This window comes from Pezoporus occidentalis, unplaced genomic scaffold (assembly GCF_034315485.1).
Source record: "Pezoporus occidentalis ecotype Australia unplaced genomic scaffold, CSIRO_AGI_Poc_V1 ctg106, whole genome shotgun sequence".
Taxonomy (NCBI): Eukaryota; Metazoa; Chordata; class Aves; order Psittaciformes; family Psittacidae; genus Pezoporus; species Pezoporus occidentalis.
In genome coordinates, this window is record NW_026912843.1 from 366,616 (window position 1) to 394,274 (window position 27,659).

The 27,659-nt window shown below is 40.0% G+C and overlaps 1 protein-coding gene across 13 annotated transcripts in view; it reads left to right on the forward strand.

The window, feature by feature from the left end:
* Nucleotides 1-27,659, forward strand: part of ATP2B2 (ATPase plasma membrane Ca2+ transporting 2) — a 309,277-nt gene that overhangs the window by 77,726 nt on the left and 203,892 nt on the right. Inside the window, exon 1 of one of the 13 annotated variants that reach the window (XM_062620089.1) lies at nucleotides 21,687-21,843. The exons of 11 other annotated variants lie outside the window; for them this stretch is intronic. The gene's annotated coding sequence lies outside the window, so the exon portion shown is untranslated. Of the gene's footprint in view, nucleotides 1-21,686; nucleotides 21,960-27,659 lie in introns of those variants that run through there. One more of the 13 variants, XM_062620099.1, reaches the window with a different exon arrangement.

The following is a 27,659-nucleotide window of genomic DNA, read 5'->3' on the forward strand; positions in this document are numbered from 1 at the left end:
GGGAGCAAGAGCACGGCAAGGACGCTCTGAGTCATGCAGGCTGTATGACAGCGAGGGGCTGGCTGGTAGCAAAGCAGTTCACAGGCTGCTTTCTGCGGGACTGCTGAAGGGCGGCGCAGGCCCGGGTAGGAGAAGTGATGCTGTCGGCAGGTCAGCGGTGCAGGATGTGAGAACTTCAGCTGCTGCATTTCTTCATCAGCTGGACTGCAGAGCAGCCATCAACAGCCAGAGGAAGCGATGGCTGCTTTTGTTTATTCAGCCTTCCTTCACAAAAGGGATTTCTGGGTAGGAATTCTATAGCATGGCAAGCAAAACATACTTGCCTGTTAGTTTCTAAATGCAGTTTCATCTGAAATCAAAGAACGTGGCGAGTTCTCCAGTTACATGTGCAGCCAGGATATTTTGTTGGTTTGGTATGAAGGAAGATCTGTGATGATGGCGTGAACATGGCTGCATTGGTACTGCTCTGCAGTATCGGGATGTCCTTAAGTATGTTTGCAGTGGGGATAACAGGAGGGAGAATGTCACTAATGGAATGCAGCAAGATGAAGACATTTTGCAAGTGAAATATTTTCATAGCCCTGTGTCTCAGAAATGAGTACTTGTCCCTGAATGATACAGTGTTGTAGGCACATGCCTTCAGGGTGGGAGCAACAGGAGAGGTCAGGTACAGGCACACACAGTTAAAACCATTGAATGAAAAGTATTAGTTTTTTCTGCAAGTAGAAGTTGCCAGATTTTGACAGTTCTTACTAAGCCGGATGTAAAACATCTGGCATAATAGCTTTGGTATTTTTGGTAGGTACATCTGCCTGCAGAGGAAGACCCAGGGAAGCATAATTTAATGCACTTTTTCAAAGCAGTATTGGGACTCTTTGCCTGTGCATTGTAATAGAAGATCTCTTACCACTGAACTTCTGGATGCGTTCCCATCTTTATGAATATACCTGTTATTTTGGATGTGGTTAGATTCTATCCTTCATGTTAACTATCCGTTAATTGCAACAAATGATTTTTATATATTCAGATCTTCTACGCATATTAAAAAGGGCGATAAAAAAAATCCCTATTTTTAGTAGATAAAATTCAGTCTGATCTTTAGTGATTTAACTGCTGTCACATATAACCAATATATTAATCTCTTAAGAACGGATGCTTCTCAAACAGGTTTTTTTTTTTTTTTGATAGTTTGATAAGGATGTGAGTAATCAAGGCATGGAAACTGTGGGGCTGCCCAGCATTCAGTCTAAAATCTTACATGGTCTAAAACATGAAATAGTGTTTTATGCACAAGATATTGATTTTTTTTTTTATTAAAATCTGCATGCATGAATCATTCATGGTAACACAAGTTAATGTACTTGGTTGCTACTTGAAGAAAATAACCTCATTCCAGCGAATGTTCCTAATCAAGGAGAAGGAGTCTGGTATGATGCTGCAGAATTGTTTGCTTGTGTTGTGCAAAAAATATTTTTAACTGTGTGTTGTTGGGAGTAAGTAGGGTTACTGTAGTAAACCCAACAAAGCACATCTCGACAAAACTAAGCACGGCAGTTCCTGCTGTATGCTGTTCTCGGCAAGAAAATGGCAAGTGTGGTGTTGAGGGAGATAGCTTGGTGCCCTTTACTGGGATAACACATGCATAAAACCAGTGGAACTGAATTTTGGGATTGTCAGATATTGATTGTGCTGGTAGAAATCCCTTTAACTTCTGATGTTTTGACTAAGAACTCTCATCAGTAGATTTTCCTGGAGAGATATGTTTAATAGCAGTCCTCAAGAGGCAATGTAGTTTGCCATGCTTGTCATCTAGCAGGCACGTTGATCTGTTTGAAGGCAGGAAGGCTCTGCAGAAGGATCTGGACAGGGTGGATCAATGGGCAAAGGCCAATTGTATGAAGCTCAACAAGGCTCAGCGCTGGGTCCTGCACTTGGGTCGCAACCTCATGCAATGCCACAGGCTTGGGGAGGAGTGGCTGGAAAGCCACCTCAAATTCTGTGTTCAGTTTTGGGACCCTCACTGCAATAAAGACATTGAGGTACTGAAGTGTGTCCAGGAAAGGACAATGAAGCTGGTGAAGGGACTGGAGCACAAGTCTAATGAGGAACAGCTGAGGGAACTGGGGTGATTTAGCCTGGGGGAAAGAAGGCTCAGGGTAGACCTTCTGTCTTTCTGCAGCTACGTGAAAGGAGGTTGTAGTGAGCTGGGGTCAGTCTCTTCTCCCAAGTAACAAGTGATAGCACAAAAGGGAAGGTTTTCATTGGATATTAGGAACAATTTCTTCTCTAAAGGGCTGTCAAGCACTGGAACAGGCAGCCCAGGGCAGTGGTGGAGTCACCATCCCTGGAGGCATTTAAAAGATGTGTAGATATGGCACATAAAGGACATGATTTAGTGCTGGACTTGGCAGTGCTTGGTTAATGGTTGGACTTGATGATTTTAAAGGCCTTTTTCAACTGAAATGATTCTGTTTTATTCTAGAGAGCATGTTTCCAAAGCTGTATGAAAGTGGAAGTCCTAAATATAAGCCAATATATTTTTCTTAAAAGATCCCATTAACCCTGTGGCCTCCTCGAAACATCCTCTGGTTCTGACATACATTATCTCAGATTTTAAAAAGTAATATAGGTTACATATGCATAGATACCCTTGACATCAGTCCTACAGAGTAATGAGGACCATGACCAGTAAAATACTCATAGGTTAAAGAAAAAAATTTAAGTAATTCAAATTGAAGTAATTCAAATTGATTATCTTAATATGAATTTTAACGAGGTTTATTTAAAGCATTTCAGCCTTTATTTTCATGTGTGTCCAGCTATGTTATTTACTAACTGCTTGCAATGTTTTTTTAATTGCATCTGTTTTGCAGGGTTTTACCCTAAATTGCTTCTTTCTAATGGAGCTACACTAGATGAGGCAGCTAGCGTGTCTGTATCAGGTGCATCATGGCTAAACCAGCCAAATTTCCAGGTCATTCAGAGAAACAAAATCCGTATTAAAGAAACTAGATGGGGAGAGAGAGCAATAACCCAGCCTCTATTTTAGGCATATCTGTAGACTACAGATACATGACAGCTGCATACCACTTCATGTGCTTCCTAGAAAATGCTATGGTCATGTCTGTCTTGGTTGATAGGTGCAATAGAGTTTCATTGCAGCGTTCTTCTCATAGTCATTAAAGTTTGTCAAGGGACTGGTTTTTGGTTGAATGGTGCTTGCATATTTTAATGTTACAAACCCCACTCTGCTGGTTTAGTGTAAATTGAACGTATGACCCCTGCAGTCTAAGGACTGAATAAATATTGTGTGTAAATACATATCAGGAAATAGGAAGAGGCAGGCTCACGTGGGGCCAAGAACACAGCAAAGACCCTGGTGTGTGAAGATAGGCTGAAACATAGAAACACCAGAATTAAGAGGGTTAAGAGGGGGAGCGCAGGTGAAGTGATTGATACCTATTGAAGGAAGTAGAGCTTACATCTTGAGATGCATTTGGGGTTATTAAAAGTTTATTGTTAGAAGTTTATTGGCTTATTGTAGACTTTGTTTCATGTACTGAAGGACCCCTTAGTCTCCATTTTCATCGTATCATAGAATCCCAGACTGGTTTGTGTTGGAAGGGCCCTTAAAGCTCCTCCAGCTCCAACCCCTGCCACAGGCAGGGACCCCTTCCACTAGAGCAGCTTGCTCCAAGCCCCTGTGTCCAACCTGGCCTTGAACACTGCCAGGGATGGGGCAGCCACAGCTTCTCTGGGCACCCTGTGCCAGCGCCTCAGCACCCTCACAGGGCAGAACTTCTGCCTAAGAGCTCATCTCAGTCTCCCCTCTCTCAGCTTAAAGCCATTCCCCTTGGCCTGTCCCTGTGTGTTCTTTAAAAGCACCTTTTTGTAAAATAGAACTGTGATGAATAATTTTGACATGCACCTACAGGTATCACCTCTTTGCATGTGAAGATATTCCAAAGTTCTACAGACCATTTGAAACCAGTCCAGGCCTTTTCATGTATCTGGTCTTGGCTTTTTCTTTTTTTTTGAATATTTTGAGGTATGTAGAACAGAAGACCCTCTAATTATTTATAAAACATACGTGAATTGGCTATCAGATAACTCTTTTCCAGTTATTCTTTTTAATAATATTTTCTGGAGAAAACAGTTTAGCTACAACATTGATTTCTACAATGGAAAAACAACCTCTGAGAAGCAAACCAAGCAAATCATAATGGACTATTAATCAGATCATTCACCAGATGAAACATTTTGTATCATGCAAATTGAGGACTACAGTCTATATAAATTACATGATTATGATACAGCTATTGCTCATTTTTCAAATGTGCAAGCAACATGAATAAAATGTAAAAGCTTTGTGTGCTTTTTTCTAATGCTTTGAAATGCTGTTACTTTTCTTTCTTCTTTTCATCTGGACTTTGGGCAGCAGTGCCTGTCTGGACAGGTATGTGCTTTCATGAGCAGTCTCATTTGTCTTCATCACTCGGTCCATGAAACATGGAAGTTATTTGCAATTTATGATTATCTTTTGGATTCATGCTAAGAATATAATCTGTCACAGAGGTAGCAAGTGAATCTTTTCTTTGACCTTAATTTTATTTATGTTCTGTGGAAAAAAGCTGGGCTATTTAGGTTAAATCAGACAAATCATACCGTGAATTGAAGCAATGCAGTAATATATGTTCTTCCATTTGAATTTCGCCTCGTGTTTTCTTTTTCTTTTCTTTTCTTTTAATATAATTCTCATTTTGGTAAAGATTTATCTAGAAATTTAGTTTTAAATTACGAAATTATTGTCAGAATCACAGTTAAAGGTAGTTGTTATTTTATGGCCAGTAGATGTCAGAGAAAAGGGAACACCTAAAATTGGGTATGTCTGAAGCTAATTGTTTGAATTTTGTTTTTTTTTTTCAGAAGTACATACTCATGTAAGCAGGCTGCTTTTGAAAATGAGCTGAAGAAAGCATGCACAAACATAGGCTCATGATGGCTTCAGCACAAGGCAACAGATCATTTAGGTGGCAGTATCAAAAAACTGTGCTCTGGTAACCCCTTGCACATCTCAGTACGTGTTGCTGAAGCCACACTTGTTTTTCAGAGGGTCACAGAATCGCGATTCCTCTTTGACTCCAGTCACTTCAGTAGGATAGGCTTTGTCTCAGCTGTTTGCTTTCATGAGGAGAGAGCCATAGTATTTGAAAATGAACATTTTAGACCAGTGTTGAGTTTTATGTGTGCCAGAGGATGTGCAGTTCTGAACCTGGTTAGCCCATGGTGAGTGTGTTTGGTTAGACCCTGTGAAAGGTGCAGTAGATTCCATTAACAACGCCAATGGCATTTTTTTGCCCTTGAGCACTGAGGTTTGCAATCTTAGCATTCCCAAGAACATTTTTTTTCCCACATCCCTTGTGTGTGTTTGATAGCAGCAATGGCATGTCTATCAAGTCTACCATTTTTGTGCCATTATCCTTAAGGAACGAGGTTATAAAGAGGAGCGTTTCTCCTATGCTGGCTTCAGTGCTGTCATCTGAACACACTTTTAGGGCTGCGAAGGGGAGCACTTAAGGCACATGTGTTGTGTTCCAGTATTGCAGCTGCTGTTAGATGTGTATTTGTACAAGGCTGTATTTGTGCAGGATGATTTTCAAGGTAGCTCTGGGACTCCTCTGTCTACAAAGGCTGAGATTTTTTTTTGTGCAAACCTTTTGACAGGTTTTCTAAGGAAGAACACATAAAGAATAGAACAATAAACAGTTATGCGGTTATTTGTAGCGGTTTAAAAGACTGAAAAAACTGGCTTTGCGAGAAGAGATTAATTGTCTTAAAGAAGGGTATTTTAAAAGATTTTGGCAATTTCTTCTCCTATTTGACTCCTTGTCCTCCCGCTCTGTGACAGCTGCTGCTCAGCGTTTTCTTCCTCTGCTTATTCTTGAGGAGCGTGGTGGGGTTTTGGTATGTGGTTTTTGGGTTTTGTTTTTAATCACTTTAAAGTTCCTGTTCAGCTTGGGCTGATACCATTAAAGGTGGTGGAGGAGGAAGCAGGTAATGCAGTGTGTTCTATTGGGAGTTCTGATCTTACTGATCAACTATATCCTCAGTGAAGGGGTGAAAGGCTAATTGGGCAAACCGTCGTGATGAGTAAACCTGTCTGGAGCACAAGGAGTGCAGAAATCTTCTACCTTGAAACCAGATCTAAAAGACCTGTTCTGCTTAAATTAGCTTTCTGAAGCTCCATCTGGATTTCACCTATTGGCAATTGTATTGTCATCTTTCAACTCATGTGAGAAGCATTAAGAACATATCAATAGTAGTTCTTTTTCTGTTGTATCTTTTATCTGTGGTTTGTTTCCAGTGTGTTAGATGGTAGCTGACATGACTGAACTGTTATTTCATATGAACACACAGCTAGACAAATTGTTTTACAAACAATGCGATTTCTGAAGTTGGACTACCTACAGATCTTGTGCTGTGCCCCTAAATTCTTATGCTCTAATGTCCACATTCCTTCCCCTGTAATTAACCTTTTGCATTTGATCTCCATCTCTGTCTCTAGACCACCCTCATGATATCCATATCTTACTGTGGTAGGTGCACAACTGCTTTTCCCTTCTCAGTTCCCTGCCTCCCTTCCCATTCCTCAGCTAAGCCCCACACAGCCCCTTGCTCGCTCCCCCGTGAGGGGATTGTCAGAGAATCAGAAGGGTAAAAGTGAAAACCCCTGGGTTGCAATGGCGACAGTGTAATTGGTAAAGCATAAGTTGCATGCACAAGGACAGCAAAATAAGGAATGAATTCACCACTTTCCATGGGCAGGCATGTGTTCAGCCATCCGCTGGAAAGCAGGGCTCCATCACACATAACAGTGACATAACTGGGAAGGCAAACACCATCACTCCCAATGCCCCCCACTTTCTTCATCTTCTCCCAACTTCATATGCTGAGCATGATGTCCTGTGGTGTTGAGTTACCTTTCTTCCATCCAGTTGGTTGTAACTGGCAAATGAATTCCTAATTTGTCGGGAGCAGGGAATGGGTAGCATTACAAAAGCCTTGTTTCCTGGGGAGAGAATGCTGAACCCCAAGGAAAAGTGTTTTGATAAAACTGGAGAGAAGGAAACTTGTTTTGTGAGCATAACCTCTAATTTTGCCAATGTATTAATAGTACAAACTGCAAGAAAACCCAGCATCTTCTACCAGAAAATGTCAGTACTGTATTTCAGAAGATCTACTTGTGTTATTACAGACATACTTTATTGTAGTGTGTTAAATGCAGAAGTCTATAATGCTTCCAGGTACCTATTCATACCATGTATGTTATAATTCACCTGTTAAACATAGGAAATATCCCCAGTTCTGCTGGGTATACTAGGCCAAAACTGTGTTATTTTAACTGCGCAATTACTCCTGTTACAGTATCAGTGAATAAAATAATTATTTATGAAATATTTTTGCAGCAGATGACCAGAATGTTTTATTGTTCAGTACCAATCATTGGATTAGGAAAATGGATTACAACTGTGAGTAATTCTTAAAGCCCCTGAATGACATTATTCCTATCATTGTCTGCCTGATGTCATTAATCTTAAGCATTCTGAGAAATAACTGACTCCATAAGACTTGCCTTTACCTAATAGTTGGTGCTGAATTTACTCTCTGTGTTTATTAACATACATGTGAGGTCTAAATGGAAGGCACTTACATGAATATGCTTGGTTTCAAGCAAGTCGTAGGGATGATAGAATTGGTAGACTTCAGCAGATCACCAGTGTGCTTAGACCTATGTTTGTATGGTCCTATTCACCAAGTGAAGGAAGAATGAACTTATGACAGTGTGAAAAATGAAGAGATTGTGTGTTTAAATGAGAGTATTACTTAATATTTAATGCAATCCTTATCTTAGGTTTTTGTGCTAATACTACATGTTAAGGTTTTGCCTGAAGCAATCTCTTGATCGGTGGAGGTTCAGCTCTGAAATCAGGGTGCAGCTGCTGTTGTGAAGCCTTCGAATTAAGTCTCAGTGCCAGCCTCTGGAGTGCTCTGTTCTTTTCCAGTGAACCTGTGGAGAGTTCACTCTGGAGCTAGGAGAGGAAAATTTACTTATTTGGATTTTATCTGTCTAAAATAGCACATATGTCAGCAATAAGCTAAGAGTGAGGTGTGGTGCTCTGCCCCCAACCAGCCTGGAAGGTTGGGACTTTATTTTCTTGTGATCTGAAATGATAAATTGTAACTTCAGTATTGGTCCGAGTGGAAAACCAGTCATGTAGGCATACGTTCTCTAGCTGGGTGTCTGTTGTAAAGCACACAGTAAAAAACATGCCATGTGGCAAGGGACAGAAAAGCCTTAAGGTTGGGGTTGGTAGTTAAGCTTGTGAACAATGACAAGTTGGGGGAGTTGTTTTGAGGGATGGGTGATCTGCAGTGCCATCAAACATGGTATATTCTTAGAATTCTCTTTACACACTTGTGTAGTGTGGTGTATTTTCCGTTCAGAGTGGCTCAGCACTGCCAGGGAGCCTTTAGGGGCTGGTTTGTAGCTGCATGTTGGGCTGCAGTGAGTAACTAGACCACTGTACATGTCCTGCTTTGAGGCCCGCTTGGTATCACTGCATTGGTTTGTGGATGGGTTTGGTTCCAGTGTCTCTCAGAGCACAGTCAGACATGGGCAGCTTGGCTTGGAAGGAAGCCTCTTGTTTTCTGTGGGCTTAACACCTCCCTTGACTTTGTCAGAGAAAGGCTGCAACTTTGTGTAGCTGCCAGGTAGCAGAAAAAGGAACTGTCAGCATGCTAGCATCGTCCTCTTCTCTGAAACCAGCTGCTCTACCAGCTACATCACACCCACAGATACCACAATTAGGAAGAGAAGATAAGCAGTATGAATGACACTGAGGAATACAAAACCCCATGTCATCAAGCCTACTGCAGTCTTTTCAGGAAATTCATTCTGGACTGCTGTGAAGGAGGTCATGATGATTGAAGGCAAAAATGGCATTTGACAGAAACCTAAGAAATTCAGAAGATGATGGGCTTGAGGTCCTCAGTTTTCCCCCTCCCCAGACATACGGAGTAAAGGGGTCCCTGTTGCAGTCAGTGCTGCAGAGACTAATGCCTCCTATTTACCTTGTCTGATCCCTTGGTTCCGGCCACTTGCAGCAGCTGTGTAGCGGACACCAAAATTATCACCCTTTTGCTTTGAGGTTTTCCAGACATTTCTCTTGAGAGACCTTGTCCTAAGGAAAAAAACCACACAAACCCTGTCCCCATCTGTAGGCCTCTATTTCTGCCTCCTGAAGTTAGCTTTTGGCCTATATTAATTTCTAGTCTCTATTGTCCCACTAGTCATATATTCTTCTTTGTGCAGCTGTGTGGGAAGAATGGGAAAGAGCCTTTGAATAACTCCAGATTGGTGTGAAAACCTAAATGAAGGGCAATATGCTCTTTCTGATCCTCTGTTTTGTGCAAGAGCTGCACCAAAATCAGCATAGGGTGAGAAATGGATGTCGTACTTGTGTTTATTGATTTCTTCAGTAATGTTGTTCTATTTGTACCCTTTTTTGCAGTGTGTTTGAAAGGTTTAAACCCCTGACAGGCTGATGTATTATTTTTCTCCCTAAATGGCTAGCTTATTTTCCCAGCTTCTTTTCTGGGGTTTACCCTCAAGTCAGATATTGCTGCTTCCAAATTTCAGCCTGGATTACCTGGTGATAATGGCATTAATAACAACAGTATTTAAAAAAACATTAGATCTTTTGTGTGATGATTTATTAAAGAGACTAAAATTACACAGTGAACCCCAGGTGGATTTTCTGTATAGAAGGGGACTGAATTGGACAGATGAGATTTTATTGGGGTGCCATCAGACTGGGGTTAAATTGTGTGCTTTTCTGGTTGACAATCTGAAGTCAACGGAAGATAGTGAAAAGAAGTGGTGACGTGTCCTCTCATCAGAAGTTGTTGAGTTGCTGAGAGTAATTTCTGAAGTATTAAGAAATCTTTTTAAAGCATTCAGAAATGAAACTGCCTAGGCAGTGTGATCAGGTTTGGAATTACTGACTTCTCCTCTCTTGTCTTTGTGAGCTTCTTGGCAGAATAGTTTTGCAAAGACTGGCACTGTTCACGAGGGTTTATGGAGGTTTCAGTCTTTAGAATTGTTTTCTCCTGAGTGATTTCTGTTATCGTAAATGATTTCTAAAGATGCTTCAAGTGAGGGATTCCTGACAGAGGAGTGGCAGCTAGTATAACTTTTGACTGCAGTTACTTTTCTGCACCTGTGTATCTATAATGGCACATTTGAGTTGGTGGTTTAACACTTGTGTTTTGTTTCTTCTGGGTTCTAAATGTAATAGTCTTGTTTTAGCCATGACTTCGCACTTTGATTTTTCCAAAATTCAGCTATAACTTAGTTGTTTTTTGTTTTTTTTTTCTGAGCAGTATGAAAATCTCATCCCAGAACTGATGTAGGAAATGGAATCCCAGACTGGTTTGTGTTGCAAGGGACCTTAAAGCTCATCCAGCTCCAACCCCCTTCCCCTAGAACAGGTTGCTCCAAGCCCCATCCAAGCTGGCCTTGAACACTGCCAGGGATGGGGCAGCCACAGCTTCTCTGGGCACCCTGTGCCAGCACCTCAGCACCCTCACAGGAAAGAGCTTCTGCCCAAGATCTCATCTCAGTCTCCCTGTCAGTTTAAAACTGCTTCTTCTCCTGTCACTACAAGGACTTGGTAAAAAGTCTCTCTCTTTCCTATCAGCCCCTTTTATATATTGAAAGACTACACTAAGGTCTTCCTGGGAGCCAGAGTGTGCTACTTGAAATGTAGAAGCATCATTCACAGGGGAAAACCTCACTTTTAATTTAAAAAGTGGATACAGCCCACATAACAGTTCAGGGGAGTACAGGCATCATGATGGTTTTTCATACTCTACTGATCCATATGCCCCATGTGGACATTACTGAGTGAAAGAGAAGCCTATTGAATCTACTTGATTATTCTTTCAGTATCTACCTCTCTGAGTATTGGCAATAATTCCTTGAAGTTATTGTGTCTATGGTTCCAACTTCCTTGGAACAATAAAACAGTGATTGAATGTCTTTTCCAGCCAGAAACAGGATATATTATTGTGCTTTCATTTTCCTCTTAGTAAGGCTGTTTCAAAGAAAAATACAAACTCAATACAATGTTAATGTTGCAAAAATAAAAACAAAATCTATGTTTTATGTTTCTTCCTATTAAAACGATGGCAAACCCGTGGAATGTATGTCACCTACATAAAAGAATTGAAGTATCCATTTCCTAATAGAAAATATAAATGAAGCTCAATTGAGATGTGTGTTGTGACTTGTGGAAGGCTAGTTTTAGGCTTGCGTGCACTCAGGCATGGTAAGTCTTGATGTCCCAGCCCTGTTACATAAGGAATGTCTAAACTGTTACGGATGCTTAGGACAATCTAAACTGGATGAACAGGATGTAGTAAACAGATTACAGCGAGGTTTATTGGTAGTTCCCGGGAAGTAAAGGAACCATTAAGTCATGTATAAAGAGGGTAAAATGAAGAGGTGCTGTGCAGCATTGAACAGTTTTCAAGTTAATGGAGCAGTAACTCCAGAGATTTCTTGAAGGAGAAGAAAATAAGTCAGCTTTGCGTAAGTAAGATTGAGATAAATAGGCTTTCGGTTTGGAAGGTATGTTTTCAGCAGGAAGGATTAAGTGGATTTGGCAGTCCCTTGAGCTTGACATTGATATTGTAATGAGCTTTAAATAGCTGATTCCCAACCCCTCCTGCTCCCTGTGCCCATGAGGTCAGCCCTAGGTCAAGCTGAATCCCAGGGGGTTGGCTTCCTCAGAGCCTGGGGGACACGTCCCCAGGTGACACTGGGTCTCTTGGAAATCTGTCAGTTCATCCTGACTCACTTGAAGCGCTATTAACTGAAGAGGAAGCAGAGATTACACCGTTCCCATCTGTTAGAAGTCTGCTCCCTCATGGCTGAGGCTCTGGTGTGTGAAGATGTGGATCGGGTTAGCAGGCAAGCTGACAGAGCAGAGGAGGATGGTGAGAAGATCTGCTTCCGCTTGGTGTGAAAGGCAGGTGACCAGACTGAGAAGTCCATGTGCCATTTCAATAACGTCCCATTTCGCTGCTTTTATGTAACAGTATTATTTCTTAACAGCAAGTGCAACTTTCTCCTTGTACATTTGCACCATTTTGTTCCAGAGCACCCAGAATAATTTTAACTTTTGCAGTAAGAATGTGGTGAGTTTTGTTTGGGAAAAGCCAACTGACCACTTGAAAACATAGAAGCAGGACTGGACTGTTACCTGCAGTGCTTAAAAGGAGATTAAAACATCATCATGCTTGTCATACTTCAAGGGCATACAAGTCCTTAATACTTCTGCAGTGCAATCGTTGTGTCTGCATGTTTGAAGATTCTCATCCAGAAGGGTGGGCAGAACCAACCCAAAGAAAGAAATACAATAGAAGTATTTAAAACCAAGCAACGTAAATGCAAAATCCTTTGAGCTAAGCACGAACCAGGCATTTGTATTGGGAAGCAAATCCAACTCACTGCTATTATGCAGGAACAGTAATTCTGGAGTAGTAAATTCAGATCCTCTCCAATGTGATGATAAGAGAGAGCTTGGAAGTCACGTGCTCCCAAGTTATGGATCAGCAGTAACAGGTAGATGAGACATCCAGGGAAACGCAAGAGTACTACAAGAAAATACCACTTCCTGGGGTGCCTGTTTGTCAAAGAAATAATTGTGACCTTGTTTCTCCTCAGCTGTCAGGGAACAGACTGGCTTTAAAATCTGAATTAATAATGTTATTTTTAACATTTGAGTGAGCATTGTTGTAACCCATTCATTACAGATTGAGATGAGAGGTGGGATGATAAAGTCCATAGGAAAAGTTTTACTACTGTGAGTAGCTTCGAAGTAGCTGGCTCTCAAATTTGCAACATTTTAAATGACCCATAAGAACTACTTTCACTAAAACTGTTCCATTGTTTCAGGAGAATCTTGTTCCAGTTCTGCAAAAAACCCAACCAAGCAAAAATTTAGGCATCCAAGGGATCTCTGAAGTTACAGGGGAACATCCTGATATTTGCTGTGATTTTTAACTTCTAATACTTTCAGAGACCAGTATAAAATAAATCGATTCTTAAACTGGAAAAAGGACCTTAAGTCAGTCCCCTTGGTGCAGCTCTCTTGCCAGCATGTCCAGTGAGCATCTTTGCTGTTTGTAGATTTATCATAGAAACAATCTGTGAAGTTCAAGATTTTATGTAATTTATGCAGAGCATATATGCATAAACATATATGGAGTTTATAATGTTAACTGCAAAGTTCCTAATATAATATGATAAAAAAATAACAAATAACAAAAGGTAGTAAATAGTTAAAGGTAGTAAATAGAAACCTGCAACCAAAGTTCCCATGCTTTCTGTGTGTATGATAGAGGAGGTACAAATAGTTTGACTTTGATATTTAACCTTTCTGTTGATAGCTTGTGACACTAATGTTTTTCAAGGATGATGTGTATTTTCCTGAAGAACACAGGTACAATACAACACGATACCTTTTTCAGCGAGAACTTCCAGATGGTCAAAACCATGAGTTTTAATACTAAGGTGGGAAGTGACAGTTTCACCTTTGCTATCTATTTGCTTCCTGGTAGTATAGAATAAGGGCTGAATCTGACATATTTTGGGGTCTGTGTTTTCTAACCAGTGTAGTCACAAGTTGAGTGTTGGAAAAATCCACTGTTAAATAGGGGTGTCTGAGTGCTGAGTGGTGTAGATGCAGGCCTGCATATCTGTTACAACATGTAAGCTTAGTGTGTGAGTATGTTCTGAGTTCACTGAGGGTGCAATAGAGAACAGGTTTGATCGGGTTTGCTTTTCTTCCAAATTAAAGGCAAATTACTGGCCCAGAACCTAAGAAAGAAATCCCAAATCCTATGACCAGAACCAAGAATTTGTCCTGTGAGCAATGTAACTAATTTTTGTCTTTTTTCTCTGTGCTAAAATATTCTTTCAATGAAGATAACTCCACCTGACTGTGTGTTAGGATTGTGAAGAGGGTTCCTCCAGGCCGTTGTAAGAGAATTTACGTCAGTTTGCCTCTGTGGGGGTAATACTGGCCTGTCTGAACAGTCTTGTCAATATGCTTCTCATATTGAGCTTGTGGAAAGAAGATGGAAATACCTTTAGAAATGGGTTTTCCTTTTCAACATTGTCTTTTCCAATTTTTGTCCTTTTTGTGCATAAGATTATACATAAAAACCACAAATACAGTTAATTGCTGCTTGCAAAAGCTTTCCATATCAAAGTCACCCACTCATAATTTATAAATATATGTAAACATATTTATGAATGTTTGATGCTTAAGGGTTCTTGGTAATGGTAAAAAGGCTTCTCCTTTTCAATATCACTTTCCATTGTACCTGTTATAAGCTTTCGGTTTTATGATGTGTTAAGCTCTTCTACAAATCATTTTCAGAAATGTAGAAAAATATAAGATGCTGTACAAGAAGGGAGGTAAGTATTAAAGTTTTTCTGCTAGAGACCAGGTTTTTTTAGATTTAAAAATAACATTGGGCAGCATTTTCTTTTCTAAGTTATACTACGATGCTCATGCAAAATACTAATATAAATATGGTTTAAATTTAACCTGGGGGAATAAATAGGAGCAAAATGAATGATGATGATGATGAATTTTTTAGTCACTCGTATGGAATGGTTGGATTTATACTAATCTCCAATCTCAGCAAGAAATTATCATCTTGAGCATTTCTGAATTCCACGTGGTGAAGTGAAAATTAACTCAGTTGTTCAGAATGCCCAGGCTGAAACCGTATTACATACAAGGCTTGTTCTGAAACTCAAACTGAGTAGCATTTGCTGGCAGAGGAGGTTGGTGGGATTTTTACAGATGCACAACGGTTTCTTATTTTCATGTCTGTTTTTGTAGAGACAGTTGAAATGTGAAGAATGACTTTTTGTTACGCTATTTTACACTTATGAGGGGTAATTGCTTAGGTCTGTGTTATCGTTTGGGTTCTGCTGGATGAAGAACATGGAAGTTCTCAGGCTGGTAAGTGGCTTCTACTGAAGCAAATAAGTTGATGCAAGATAGGACACTGGTGAGTAATGAAGAATAAATCTTGCCTCCTCCTAATTTGCATTAATGTGCTGCTGGAGCAGAGTATTTCCCCCTGGCCCATTACCTGTTTGTTGGGTCACTTCTTGGAAACAAGAAAAGTTTCGTGAAGTGGCTCTGGAGAAAGTATTCTGGAATTTTGGCATTGGTGGCATAGTGCTGCCGTGATACAATAGTGCTTGAATGACTGTAGGAAACACTCCCAGATTTATGAAGTAATGAGGGTATTGGTATAAACTTTATTAACCCGAGAGATTTGTCATTTGTATAAGGACAAGTAAACTGTTTCTTTGTATTTTCCTGCTTCATCTTCTGAAACATCTTTGGGTATGTGTCTATTTTAGTAGTCTGAAAGGAGAATTCTGAAGGTTCCATTAGAAAACACGTTGCAATGATGCTCTTCTCCTTCCAGGTGGCTTTTGCATGTCTTCAGCTAAACAGGCAGGGAAAACAGCATGGTCTTTGTGATCCCTCCAACCCTTGGCACACTCAGGAAAAAAGAGAACAATTTCTATTTTGATGACTTCTCTTTAAAGACCTTAATGATGTGCCTGAATTTCAGGGAAATACAGTAATTTATTAAACAGCAATCACTCTGACTCTGTAAAATGTAAAAGACAATAGCAGGGATACTACATGTATTGGTTATATCTGATCTGTCTAAAGTGCAAAATGTCCCAGTACTTCCATGCAAAGGCTGGTGAAAGTATCATCAGGGTGTTCAGAGAAGCAGTTGTACTGCACTTGCTAAAGGGTAAGCAGCTGCTGGGTTCCAGATCAATAAAATACAAATAATTTAAATAGAATAGTTGCACCACTCAAATAACTGCAAAACATACTTTTCCAGAAATTACAGCTGTCGAGATGTGCAATGACCAGTACTACAACCAGTTGCAAATTCTCTTTTGCTAAATGATGTGTTAAAAGCTATACCAGACTTTCTCATTCTCTGTGAATGTTTTATTTGTTTTGGCAGGTTTGTTTTTTTCTCTTTTTCATTAAAAAGGTCAAGATCTCTTTTTTTTTAATAAAATACCTGGCACTTCATAGCAAAAGCAAATCAGATGTCAGAAAATGCAGACTTACTTTCCTCTGTTCATTTTGCTGAAGAGGCTGCATAATTGTTCCATGAGTAGCTACTGTTTAAGTTTCTTGGGAGATACAATCATAGAATAGTTAGGGTTGGAAAGGACCTTAAGATCACCTCGTTCCAACCACCTGCCATCGGCAGGGACATCACACACTAAGTGCTTCTTTGCAAGTTACTGTTACAGGGCTTTGTAACCTGCATGTCTTCTATGGCTGCTACCAGCTTTGAGAGCCAGCCAAGAGCTCCCAAGCGCCAGCCCAGCCCCAGCTATTCCCATAGGCCTGGACTGGGTGTCACGGCTGCTTGGCTGACTTGGGAGATGCTCACATGGAAGGGTTTCTGTTGGGTGTCCTGTGGATTTGGTATTCTTCGATGCACACGTGGCACTGATTCTGTAGTTGGGATCAGAGTATAACAGTTTTAACATGTAAATTCCAGGAACTTCCTACTTGACGGTTTGTTATCTGGGATTAGTAGGCCTTCTTAAATGAGAGAAGGATATTTTTAAAGCTGTATTTGTGTTTTGGCCAAGTATTTGGGACATTCTTATTATAGTTTGTATATTTTCATTGTTGTAATTATGGAAAAAAACATGGTGGGGAATGAATTCAGCCTGTGAGAACAGTCTGAGGAGAAGAGTATGTGAATGTGATATTTAAATCCTGTTCTCTTGGGTGGGGAGTTCTGACCTAGCATATAATTAAGTGATAATTTTACTGAGGTTGAAAGGAGCTTTGCAACTTAGGCTTACACTGTTCTAGCTACTTAAAAAGCAGATGAATTACTTAAAAAGACTGTGTCGTTCCTCTAAAAGAAATCTTTTATAGAACTTTAAAAAGTATCAGACATTTACTTTCGAAACTTTCTCCTCAAGCAGAAAATCTATTCTTGTATTACAGAAAGGTTTGTCGGGACAGATGCATTTGGATGAATTCAGACTAATAAAGTTGTGCACAAGAATGTTTGAGTCGTTCGTAACCAAACTGTTTTGTGGACATCGGGCAATCTTACAGATAAAAGAAATGTGCATAGATGATAGACTATGAAATAGATTCTTTTTTTCCCCTATTTTATTTCTTTATGTTACTCTGGCTTGAAAATTGCTAAGTGTTTAATTTTTGGGGCCTGCCAATTCTGATGCCAGAAATCAGTGGACCAAGACTGTTTTGTCTTGCTTAGGCATCTAAGTTCATGGCATAAAGAAAGTCTCCCTATGTCCGATTTTCCTATAAGATATGTTGGCTCAGTTCCTGATTGGCACAGAGAGAAGGGGAGGTTGCTGCTCCCTGGCTTTCTGCATGTATTCAGACTACAGCCCAGAAGCTGGTGTTGAAAGGAGGCTGTTCAGTGACTACCTCCCTATGCGACTGGCTCAGGACATCCTTCATCCTTGCACTCAATCTGCATAAAGCTGTAGAGTTTCAGCATTTGTATTTGTACGTTGGTGTGTATTATAATGATAGTCAATATTGTATTACAGGGGTTTGTGATTGTCTTTAAAATCTGGAGACATAATGGCTGTCTTGCACTTCCCAGTTACCTTTGGGGACAGAAATTTGACACCTTTATAAAATATTACAGCTCAGGTGCTGTCTATATGTCTAAAAATGTGCTGCAGTGGTATGTCTTGGATACTGCTGCCGTAGCACAAAAAAATCTGTGCAGTTGAGTTTGGTTTTCCCTTTCTGTAGGTGAGGTAGAATTTCCTTTAGTTACGCAGGTTTTGGGGCCGGTTGTGCATCCCTGGTAGCCTTTTTCATCATTCATAATTCTTACACCTTTTCCAACTTGCTTACAGAAGGGTGGTGTAAGCAAAATTGTTCAGAAGATGAGAAATGGAATGTCTAATACAAAGGTCACCTCTGAAATGATAACAGATACAGTGCATTGATTTCATCAAGTGCATGTTTTTATCTCAAGCTTTTGGTAGGCAGTTTTTGTTTAAACATCCTAGTTTCTTTTAAATGAGCTGTTTTATTCTTAGTGTTGAAAACACACTACTAAATTTATGGAAATAGAAGTAAAGGTGTCCTCTGTTTCCTATTGCCCTTTGCCAAATTCATTATCTCCCAGTTCTGTGATTCATTTAATTCTTAATTTCTCCTGCCTTTTTTTCTTTTTAATGGTACTGTAGATTTTAAAACGTGGCTGAAAATGACCTTCTGATTTCTTAGAGAGAAAAATGCAATTCCAAAGCTGATATGGCTTAAGGAACCAGCAGTGTGTTGTGCCCTTCTGTCAAGCAACAGGACCCTCCCACTGGCTTTCTATCACCTCCATTCTTTAGTAAAGTCTTGACATTTTACTGTCTCATTTAACCCCATATATATGACTTAATACAGTGATCTATCATATTGTATGACTTACTGTATCTTATCTTACATAGATTACACAGTTTTTCTACTATCTGCTTGGATAAGAAACAATATTCTATTTGTTAACAAATTTACCTAGGCTAGTAACTTAAGTTTATATACAGGGAAATGTGTATGTATCTGGCTAACAAAGATGATTCTTTTAATATAATGGGAAGACAACATTCAGTTACTCTGGGGTTCGTGCAAACTTAGAGAAGTGGCAAAAATGACTTTCCTAAAGTGGTATCTGGGAATGGTCTTGAATGTCCATTTCCTGCCCTCTGAACCAAACTTCTGCCGCTTTGTTCTATAATTTTTAAGCACCCCCGCAAGATTTTTTCCTTTCTGGGTTGATCACAGTAGTAACAAAGAAATAAGCATGTAACTCTATAAATGTAGATAAACCAATTCCCAAGTTATTCAGGATGGAAAGTATCGTAATGGTAAGGTAAATAAGTTAGTTAACTTTAGACTCCTCCGCTGAGGTTCAGAGTGCTGATAGTAAACACATAGGGTCTCGAAAATGGGAATTAGTATGAAGAAGTGTTTATGTGTGTAAGCGTTGCAGTGCCAGCAGTGTTTGCTTGGAGGTGACATTTCCCTTCTGCCTGCTCTTCTTCCATCCCCGAGCTCCAGGCACTCATTGTTCGGGTGTACAGACCTGGCTGCGTTTGGGGCCTCCCGTGCTTAGTGCACCGTGTACTTTGGCAGGTCGTGGTGCCATTTGGGCTTTGAATAATCGTGAAGTATATTTATGGGTTACTTTCTGTCTGCTTTAAATCAGCTCCATACTATTCTGTACAGTGTGTGCAAACCCCTGATAAATCAAAGAGTTACTTTTCAGCAGAACCGGTTGGAAATGAGCTGTAAGTTTGGCCGAGGACTGCCGGGGTGAATGGGGCTTCGGGTGGGTGCATGGAGAGGTGGTGCTGAGCAAACTGCTCTGAGTGACACAGTGTGCTGTGATTTTAGAAGTTGGCTTGGACTGTAAGTAGCTGTGAGGCAGAGAAGTATATTTGAGGATACACCTGTATTTTAATACCTGTATTTCCAAGGCTTTGTCATCAGTGTGGTATAACTGTAAACACCAGTAAAAGATGGGTTAAACGTGTTTTAATTCTAACTTGATTTAACATTCTGGGTTTGTAAGTGTACGAAGCCCAGCAATCTGTTACAGTTTCAGTGCTTACTTGCTCAAGTTCTTCTGTAGACGTGACATATGAATAAAACACCATGCTTTTTTTAATAGACCAAGTCGTATCAAATAGATCTTGATCATATTTATCTCTTTGACTCAAGAAATAAGTCATTTTACCAATAGCAGTTTCTTCTTGGTACTTTAGAAACGTGTTTTATGGATGTTGCACATACTGCTTTCTTGGTAAGGTACGATTTTGTTTTCTTTTTGATCAGTTGCATGCCTCAAGTGTACCTTTTTAACAGGTTGCATAGGGCCATGTTTAATTTCTGTAAGATTTTAAAATGTTTTAATTACTTAGATTTTAACCGTTTTAATGGTTGGGTGAGGCTCTCTCTAGTGGTTTTTACACTCACAAAACAAACACAAGAATCTGAGACTGCTTGTTCTTCTCAACTGTGCTGTTACAGAAGGTCTGCTGTACATGTGAAATACTTTAAATTCAGATTGGTCAAGAACCCATCAAGTGGTGGAATTTGATCTTCTAAGATATAATATCACTATCACTGTATCACAAATATTTATTGGGTCTGTAGGAGAAAATGTTATGCTTTACAGATTGAAATGGAAATTTGATCACTTTTTCATAGTGTGACAGTGATAAAAAATTTGCACCATTAAAATATGTTAACTTTTACTGAGATAATTTGAGGATGGTTTTAAAAGGCAACACTAAAAGCTTCCTTTATTCTGGATATTTTATATTTTTTTTTCTAATCACAATTCTGTCTTTTATTAATGGGGTAGAATGTGTACCTGTGGGAAATGACTGGATTTTGACAGTTTGGTGTTTAGTGTTAAAATAGCAGACAGGATTCTTCTGGGGAACCGAACCTCCACCGGGCTCCTGCAGGTGCACCTACTGGTTTGTTGAGAACGTGAGGAGAAACGAGGAAATGATGGATGTTCAGAACAGACATACAACCAGTAGGAACATGGTGTGTGTGTATGTGTGTCTATATATACATATATATATTTAATGTAGATTACTACTACATGGCTTGCTTATTTTTGTGTGGACATTTTTAAAAATGGACACTATTAAGACCTGCCTTTCCCTTTTTTCTTTTCCTTTATTTTCTCCAAGCTCTAAGTTGAATTTGTTATAGTTCCATTCAGATAGGTTTTACAAAGCAAGAGAGGTATGCTTACACATGGTGTTACAACCTCTGCAGAGAAGCTGAGCAATAGGAGCCATGACTTAGTTGCCTCCCCTCTTAGTTGAGGGATTCAGAGGGAGGGAGCCTGGGATTCAGTTTCATCTTCTGCTTGATCCCATTTAATCCACTACCTCGTATTTTCAGAGATATTTTCATAACTGATAACTCGCATGGTATTTTGGGTTTAGTGTGAAGACTTCCTTTGCCACCAGTCTTACATTGCATATAAAACACTTGTGTAAATCTCACAGGCAGTGGTTGGAACTCTCACTGCCTTCCTGTCTTTACAGTGGCATTTCCAAATAGTGGTTTCTAAAAGTCATTATTTCTGCTTTAAGTGCTTCTAACTTCAGTGGATCTTGCCTGGCTTAGCTTTGCACATGCTTAACGTTTGTTTCATGAGTAAAGAACTGTCTTTGCCCTGCTCAGTAGCCTGAGGTGTGCACAAAGCCCAGGCTTTATTCTCTTGCATAGCCGCGGTGCATTAAAAAAATGAGGCACACAGGGGCTGACAGGACAGATGAAGCCAATTTCTTTGCTGCCTTCCCTTGCGAGCTGGAGAAGAGACAGTTTAAAAGCTCTGGAATGGGAAACTGTAACAACGTCACTTTATTTTTCAGGGTTTGTTAATAAAGGAGCAACTACCTCCTCTCGTTCCCTCCTCCGCTGCCCTCGCTGCGTGCTGCGCGTTAGGAGCGCACTGCTGCTCCTGCCTTTCTCCAGGCAGTGTGTGCTCCGTGGGGAGCGAGGCGAGGACAGACAGGAGAGAGGAGAGACCAGGCTGCAGGGGTGGAGAGAGAGTGCTCCCCTTCCAGGAGAGGTACCTCTCCTCTAGCTCATGGTCAGAGCCCTCTGGAGCTGGTCCTGGGTGAGTACATCACACCGTGGTCACTCGTGCCTTCCTGCTGTAACGGGTAGCTCCTCTCATCTGCATAATTCATCTCTTGGCTCAGTAACACAATCTCAGTGGCTGGAGGATTTCAGGTACGGGACACTAATGCTTCTAATGGTAACTTTCTTGCTATGCTTTGCATAGGATAATTTTATGCTGTGTGGACAGTATTTTGTGTTTGGAGGTAGGGTATGCAAGCGGTGTGTATGATGAGTAGCAACTTGAGTTACTTGTAAGTCATAAGGCAGATACGTGGGCTTGTTAGATAGAGAAATGTCCATTATTAGCTTGTACAGCCAGAAGGCAAATGATAATTGCTTTGAAAACATCCCCTACGCTTTAATTTTAGAAGGTACAGTGATAGAAATGATTCATTATAATAGAATCATTTATGTAAAAGAAAAACTAAGCTTACTGTTTTGTCAGGATTTATTACCAAAGGATGATGATATACCTGAAATACTAACCAGCTGCTTATACTCTCATTAGCAATTGTCACATAGCATACCTCCAAGCTCCTTATCAATGCAGTGTTTTGGGATGAATTTAATAGGTAATAGTAAATGTTCAATATTTCCAATATCTGGAAAGAAAAAAAAGCAGCTTATTAATGAATTTTATATAATAATGCTTGTACTTTGCAGGGATTTCTGTTTTGAAAGTTTCCATCCTTCCTATTTAAACATAATCTTTTAAAAATGCATCTTGCCTTGTCAGAATTTCACATGCAGTGTTGTTTAATTCATTTCTTTCCTAGCTGTGGATTTTTATTTGCCTTGAACTTGGGCTGAGACACCAAGAAGCAAAATATCCAAATGTCTATTTTGGAAGTTATAATTTATTTCTAAACCAACTGAACCTATTAAGTAAAATTAGACTATATATTTTATTAGAACAGGGAATGCATCACTATTCCTGCTCCTCATTGGAAGGAGGGATAAAGGAAAATAGAAGACAAAAATAGTTTTGATAAATACAGCAACAAATGTGCAAGTTGTCATGCTTTAGTTAGTCAAATTTTGCTTATCCTTAAATTTTGAACAGATTCACAGTGCAGTTTTAGCTGAAATTCAGATGGTACCAAATATCTGCATAGGGTGATATATTTGGATTTGCAAGTGCTTATATGAAATTTATGACTCCTCTGAAAGGAATTAGCTGAAAAGGGATTCTCAAAAAGACTTCTTAAGGATTCAAGTTACATCTGAGATATTGGCAGACATTCTGCCGTTCATCCATTTAGCTGAAAATGTATCTAGGACCAAAGCTTTTTTCCTGTCCTTTGAGAGAGGCAATCCATACTTTTAAATATGTTCATATGTGGGCAAGTCTGTGAAAGTGAATTCTGCCTGAAAATAAAATACCCGGCATTGGTAAAGCGGGGTTATGTAACGAGCATTGCATAATAACTGCATTTAATGGTATTCTAATAGGAGGTTACTTTTATCACTGTTTCTTTAGGAGAAAATGTTGCAGGTATGAGATTAATTACCCTCCTTCTTTAAGGTTATCAGATGTCCTCATTTTCAAGGAGTGTCCTTGCTAACAGGGACAACCCTGGCGTCTTGGAGGCTTTACTGAAAATGGGGCAATGTTCTAATTTCAGAAAAATCCCATGTCAACCAGATTCATGAGCAAGTCCAGAGCCTCACGTGGACTCTGAGGACACCGCATCCGTCTGGGGTGGTACCAGTGCTGGATGCTGCTCATCTTGTGAGACAGAGGTGTGAGATACAGAGCTGCTACAGCAGGCAGCTATCCCACTGCTGGGGACAAGCACTAGTACAGATACAAAACCCTTCCACAGCTCAGATGTAAAGGAAAGAAATGGTGTTTTCTGTTTAGACGTGTGCTCAGTTTTGCCTTTCTGTAACTTCCCTGTAGCTATGAAGCTAATAATTCGTCATGAGAATGGGCCAGCCAAATCAGGTCCATTGTCCCTTTCCGCTTGAATGGAAAGACCAGGCAATGAATACTGGAGTATTGGAAGGAGTTTCCACAGAGGTAGAAGCTAAATTTAAAGGAAGAACAGCTCACTGCACTCTCTGTTCTCAGGCAGTTGTCAAAAGAAAAAAGTGGGTTTAAGAGGCATTCAGATTTGTGTGACTACTTTGTTATCACTGGACTCAAACTCGGAGTATTTTATATGTATTTTAAAATAAGGAAGTTGATGGATTATGTAAGAGGTTACTCAAGTACAACACAGAGAAATGTGTGCTATCTGGAGGACAGACTGAAACTGAATTTACTCTGTATTTTAAAAGAGTGCTATGACTTCTCTGGTTGCATAAATATCCAAAGGTTTCTTCTGCAGAAGAGGTGGCTGTGACTCCTCAGTTCTGCCCATCTAAACCAGGTACACATGTAGGGTCCTCGTTCTATTTCGCTGAAGTTCTCTCTGATTGAGAAAATCCTGTGTAATTATGTATTTTATTTGAATCCAAACTTTCTAGTTTTTCTAGCACAGAGACCTTAATAAATTTGAGAACTTAAAGAGGAAACTGTTAAAGTGTTCAACTCCTTCACTCTCCTCAAAATGCTGGGGAGCAGTTGCTCCATGGCATCTCGGACGTTGGGTATCACAGTTGGCTAGGCAGGCAGCCCTCTTGTGCATGGAAACGGTATAGTAGAGTATTTAAATGCACGGTTGTGTTCAGCACGGTAATGTCATGTGAAAGCCCTTCAGGAAACACCATGTGTTTTTCATGCGTGACGGTGTGTCAGGACACCAGGGAAAACTTGCCTGCATGGGGTTTGGGGTTCTAAATGCATCGCAAACACATACATACTGTTTGTGTTGTACTGGCAACTGTTCTTTTAAATAAACAGTTCTAGTCACTGTAGCTTTATTCTGTAACAGTATAAATAACTGAGGCAGTTCATCAACACCTGAATGATTTTCAAAGAATGTAGTTTTTTATTTACAACAGCTGACTCTTACCTGGGTAAGTGGCAGTTCTAGTATTTCATTATTTCCCCTTCTGGTATTTTGCAGTATAAAATGTCAGCATCTGCCATCTCAGTTTCTTTCCTTTGTTGGAAAGATTTTGTGTACTCCCACTTATTGTAATTAGAATAATGATGCAAAATTTTCTCAAGGTGAAGAAAACTACTGGCACCACAAAATAGAACATGAGCAAGCTGTAATTGCCTAGTTTCTTAAGTGAAGGTATAAAACTCCCAAAGAATGATTATAAGTTTTTGTAGGGAAGGTATGCTGTTAGTATCAGGAGACATGTCAGGTCTTAACAGTGGCTGATAATTAAGGGCTGAGGTTTCAGCTGAGGTAAAGGAATGATTGGAGCCGATGTGCACCAGTAAAAGTGGCTGTGGAACCATTTGTAAGCTATTTACTGTTGTAAAAAATTGACTTAGAAAGTGTTTGCGTTTTCTTTATTAATTCCATAGGGAGCATGTCAATGGTAATGCATCATGTGGGTTAAGTCCTGCAGTCCTTCTTGCTACTAATGAGATTTCTATGTGTTGCAAAATCCATGTGCATCGTAACATAAAGTTTATTGCAGGGTGCCTTAGAAAGCTGTTCAGTCATTGTTTAGGAAACTTTAGGCACCTTTAAAGAAATGAAATCCAATCCTAATTGGATTTGCCTCTAAAAGACTACTGCTCTGAACTTCACTGCCCAATCACTTCATCTGAATATGGACACAGATTTGGTTAGCAGGTTGTAAATTTAAGAAGGCTTAGAGCCTGAATCACCATATCCGCCGTAACCAGCTGACTTCTCTGCAACAGATATCTTTTTCATGCTGGCTCTCCTTTTAAAAACTGTCTAGGCAGGCTGGAAATGATGTTCATATTTAGACAACTCAGCCAAACTAGTCTGTGCCTGTCAAGTTCTGGTACCTGAGAAGCAGAAGTGAGGATGTTGGTTAGTAACATGAGATGGAGTGGGAAAGCCATGCTACAAAGCAGCACCAGTAGGTTTTCTTTCAGCTGAATTCCATGGTGAAGGTCTGTATCGATACTAGTCTTTCCCTATCATCTCCATTGGGTCACAGTTCTTTGGAAGAGGCTTAAGGTCTTCTCCTGCTCTCTTTAGACAGTTTGAATGATTCCTTCATTCTCCAGTTTTTCTGCTTGTCCATCTTCCTTGACACATAGTATGACAGCAGTGCTCTGCTGGTGCTGTGGACAGACTCCACTTTCCACATCTCTACGGGTGCTGCAGAGTTGCATAACTCCTGCTGCCCAACTGCTGAGTATGAGATAACACTATAAGACATTTAAGAGCTAAATTAACATCCTTTCCCATGCCAAGGGTGCTACCCCTTGTTACCAGTGCTGCCAACTGCCTCCCTGTTGCTTTTTCTAGGTGAGCGCTGATCTTACTTTGGTTAAACAAGAGAGAATGACTTCATGCACAAGTTCTCTCTTTATTAATATTGTGGCTTCACTGAAGTACTAATTGATTTGGTCGTTTGTTTTTCTGCCACTTCACATGATGCCTGCCCACTTTAGTGCATGTCCAGACCTTTCCCTTTGGGGTAAATTTCAGTCTTGGGAAAGCTGGTTGAGTTACTAATCTCTGAATGCTGCTTTGATTTGCTGTTGCCTTTACCACAGCCTCCTTTTTCAAATTCCATTTGTAAAACAAAGGTAGAGATGATTAATAGCCTCATAGTGTCTTGGACCCTAATGTTGGTGTTCAGCTTTAGGTATTGCATTCTTGTGTATGCTGTGAAACTTCCAATATAGCAAGTATCAGTATTGCTTGGATTATTTGGGGGAATTATGCAACCTGCTAGAGCTAGTAAACAGATATATATGTATTTATTTTCCCCTTAACAATCAAAATTATTTTTTTTTTTACCAAGGGTGGCTTGATAGCAGCAGTGAATGGAGATTTATAAATGTATTGAACTCCTTCACTGATGGGAGTCGAATCCCCTAATTCCAATATTTTGTGGACTGGAGGAAAAGAGATTTTAAAAGAATCGCTCTTACGTGGCTAATCTTATATGTAAGAAAAGTAGTTAATCTTTATTTGCAGAATTTGACCTTGAGGTTGAAATGTGGTTCTGAAAATGCACTCTAGGTTTACCTTTTCCATCAAATGGAAGTGCTTCATTATACGTAAAATGTTTCCTTGTTTTCCTTAGTACCAATTATGAAAACTGATCATTGATTCTGAAAATGAAGTCCTACTCCCAGTGATTTTGGCAAATTATATCCACTCTTCATTTACTCTCGGAGGTATTGTGTAAATGATGGCATTGTATGAGCAATGGAACCTGTTTGGTATAGCAGGTAGACCTTAACTGCGATTTGCAGGATGCCTGAGCTAAAATCTGGTCACTAAACTTCTTAATAACTGTCAACTTCACTCTTTTTAACTTCCTCTCTCTGTTTAAAACTTGTGAAGTTACAGCAGGAGTGCTGGGACCTGTCTTGGTCTCCCCAGAACAGGACAAATACAACTGGAGGAAGTCCAGTGAAGGGCCATCAAGGTAGGGAGCACACAGCATGCAAGGAGAGGTGGAGTGAGCTGGGGTTGTTCAGTCTGGAGAAGAGATGACTTAGGGGGTTGCTCTTCGGTTGCCCAGTGGAGGGTTATAAAAGAAGGCAGAGCCAGGCTCGTCTCTTAGGTACACAGCAAAAGGATATGAGGTAATAGAAGTTGCAGTAAGGGAAATTCTGATTAAATATAAAGAACTTGCTCACCAGGAGGATGTTCCAACATGGGAGCAGTGGCCCAGATGGGTGGGAATCTCCATCCTTGAGGATATTCAGAGCTCAGCTGGGTATGATCCTATTTCACATTTAAAGTTGGC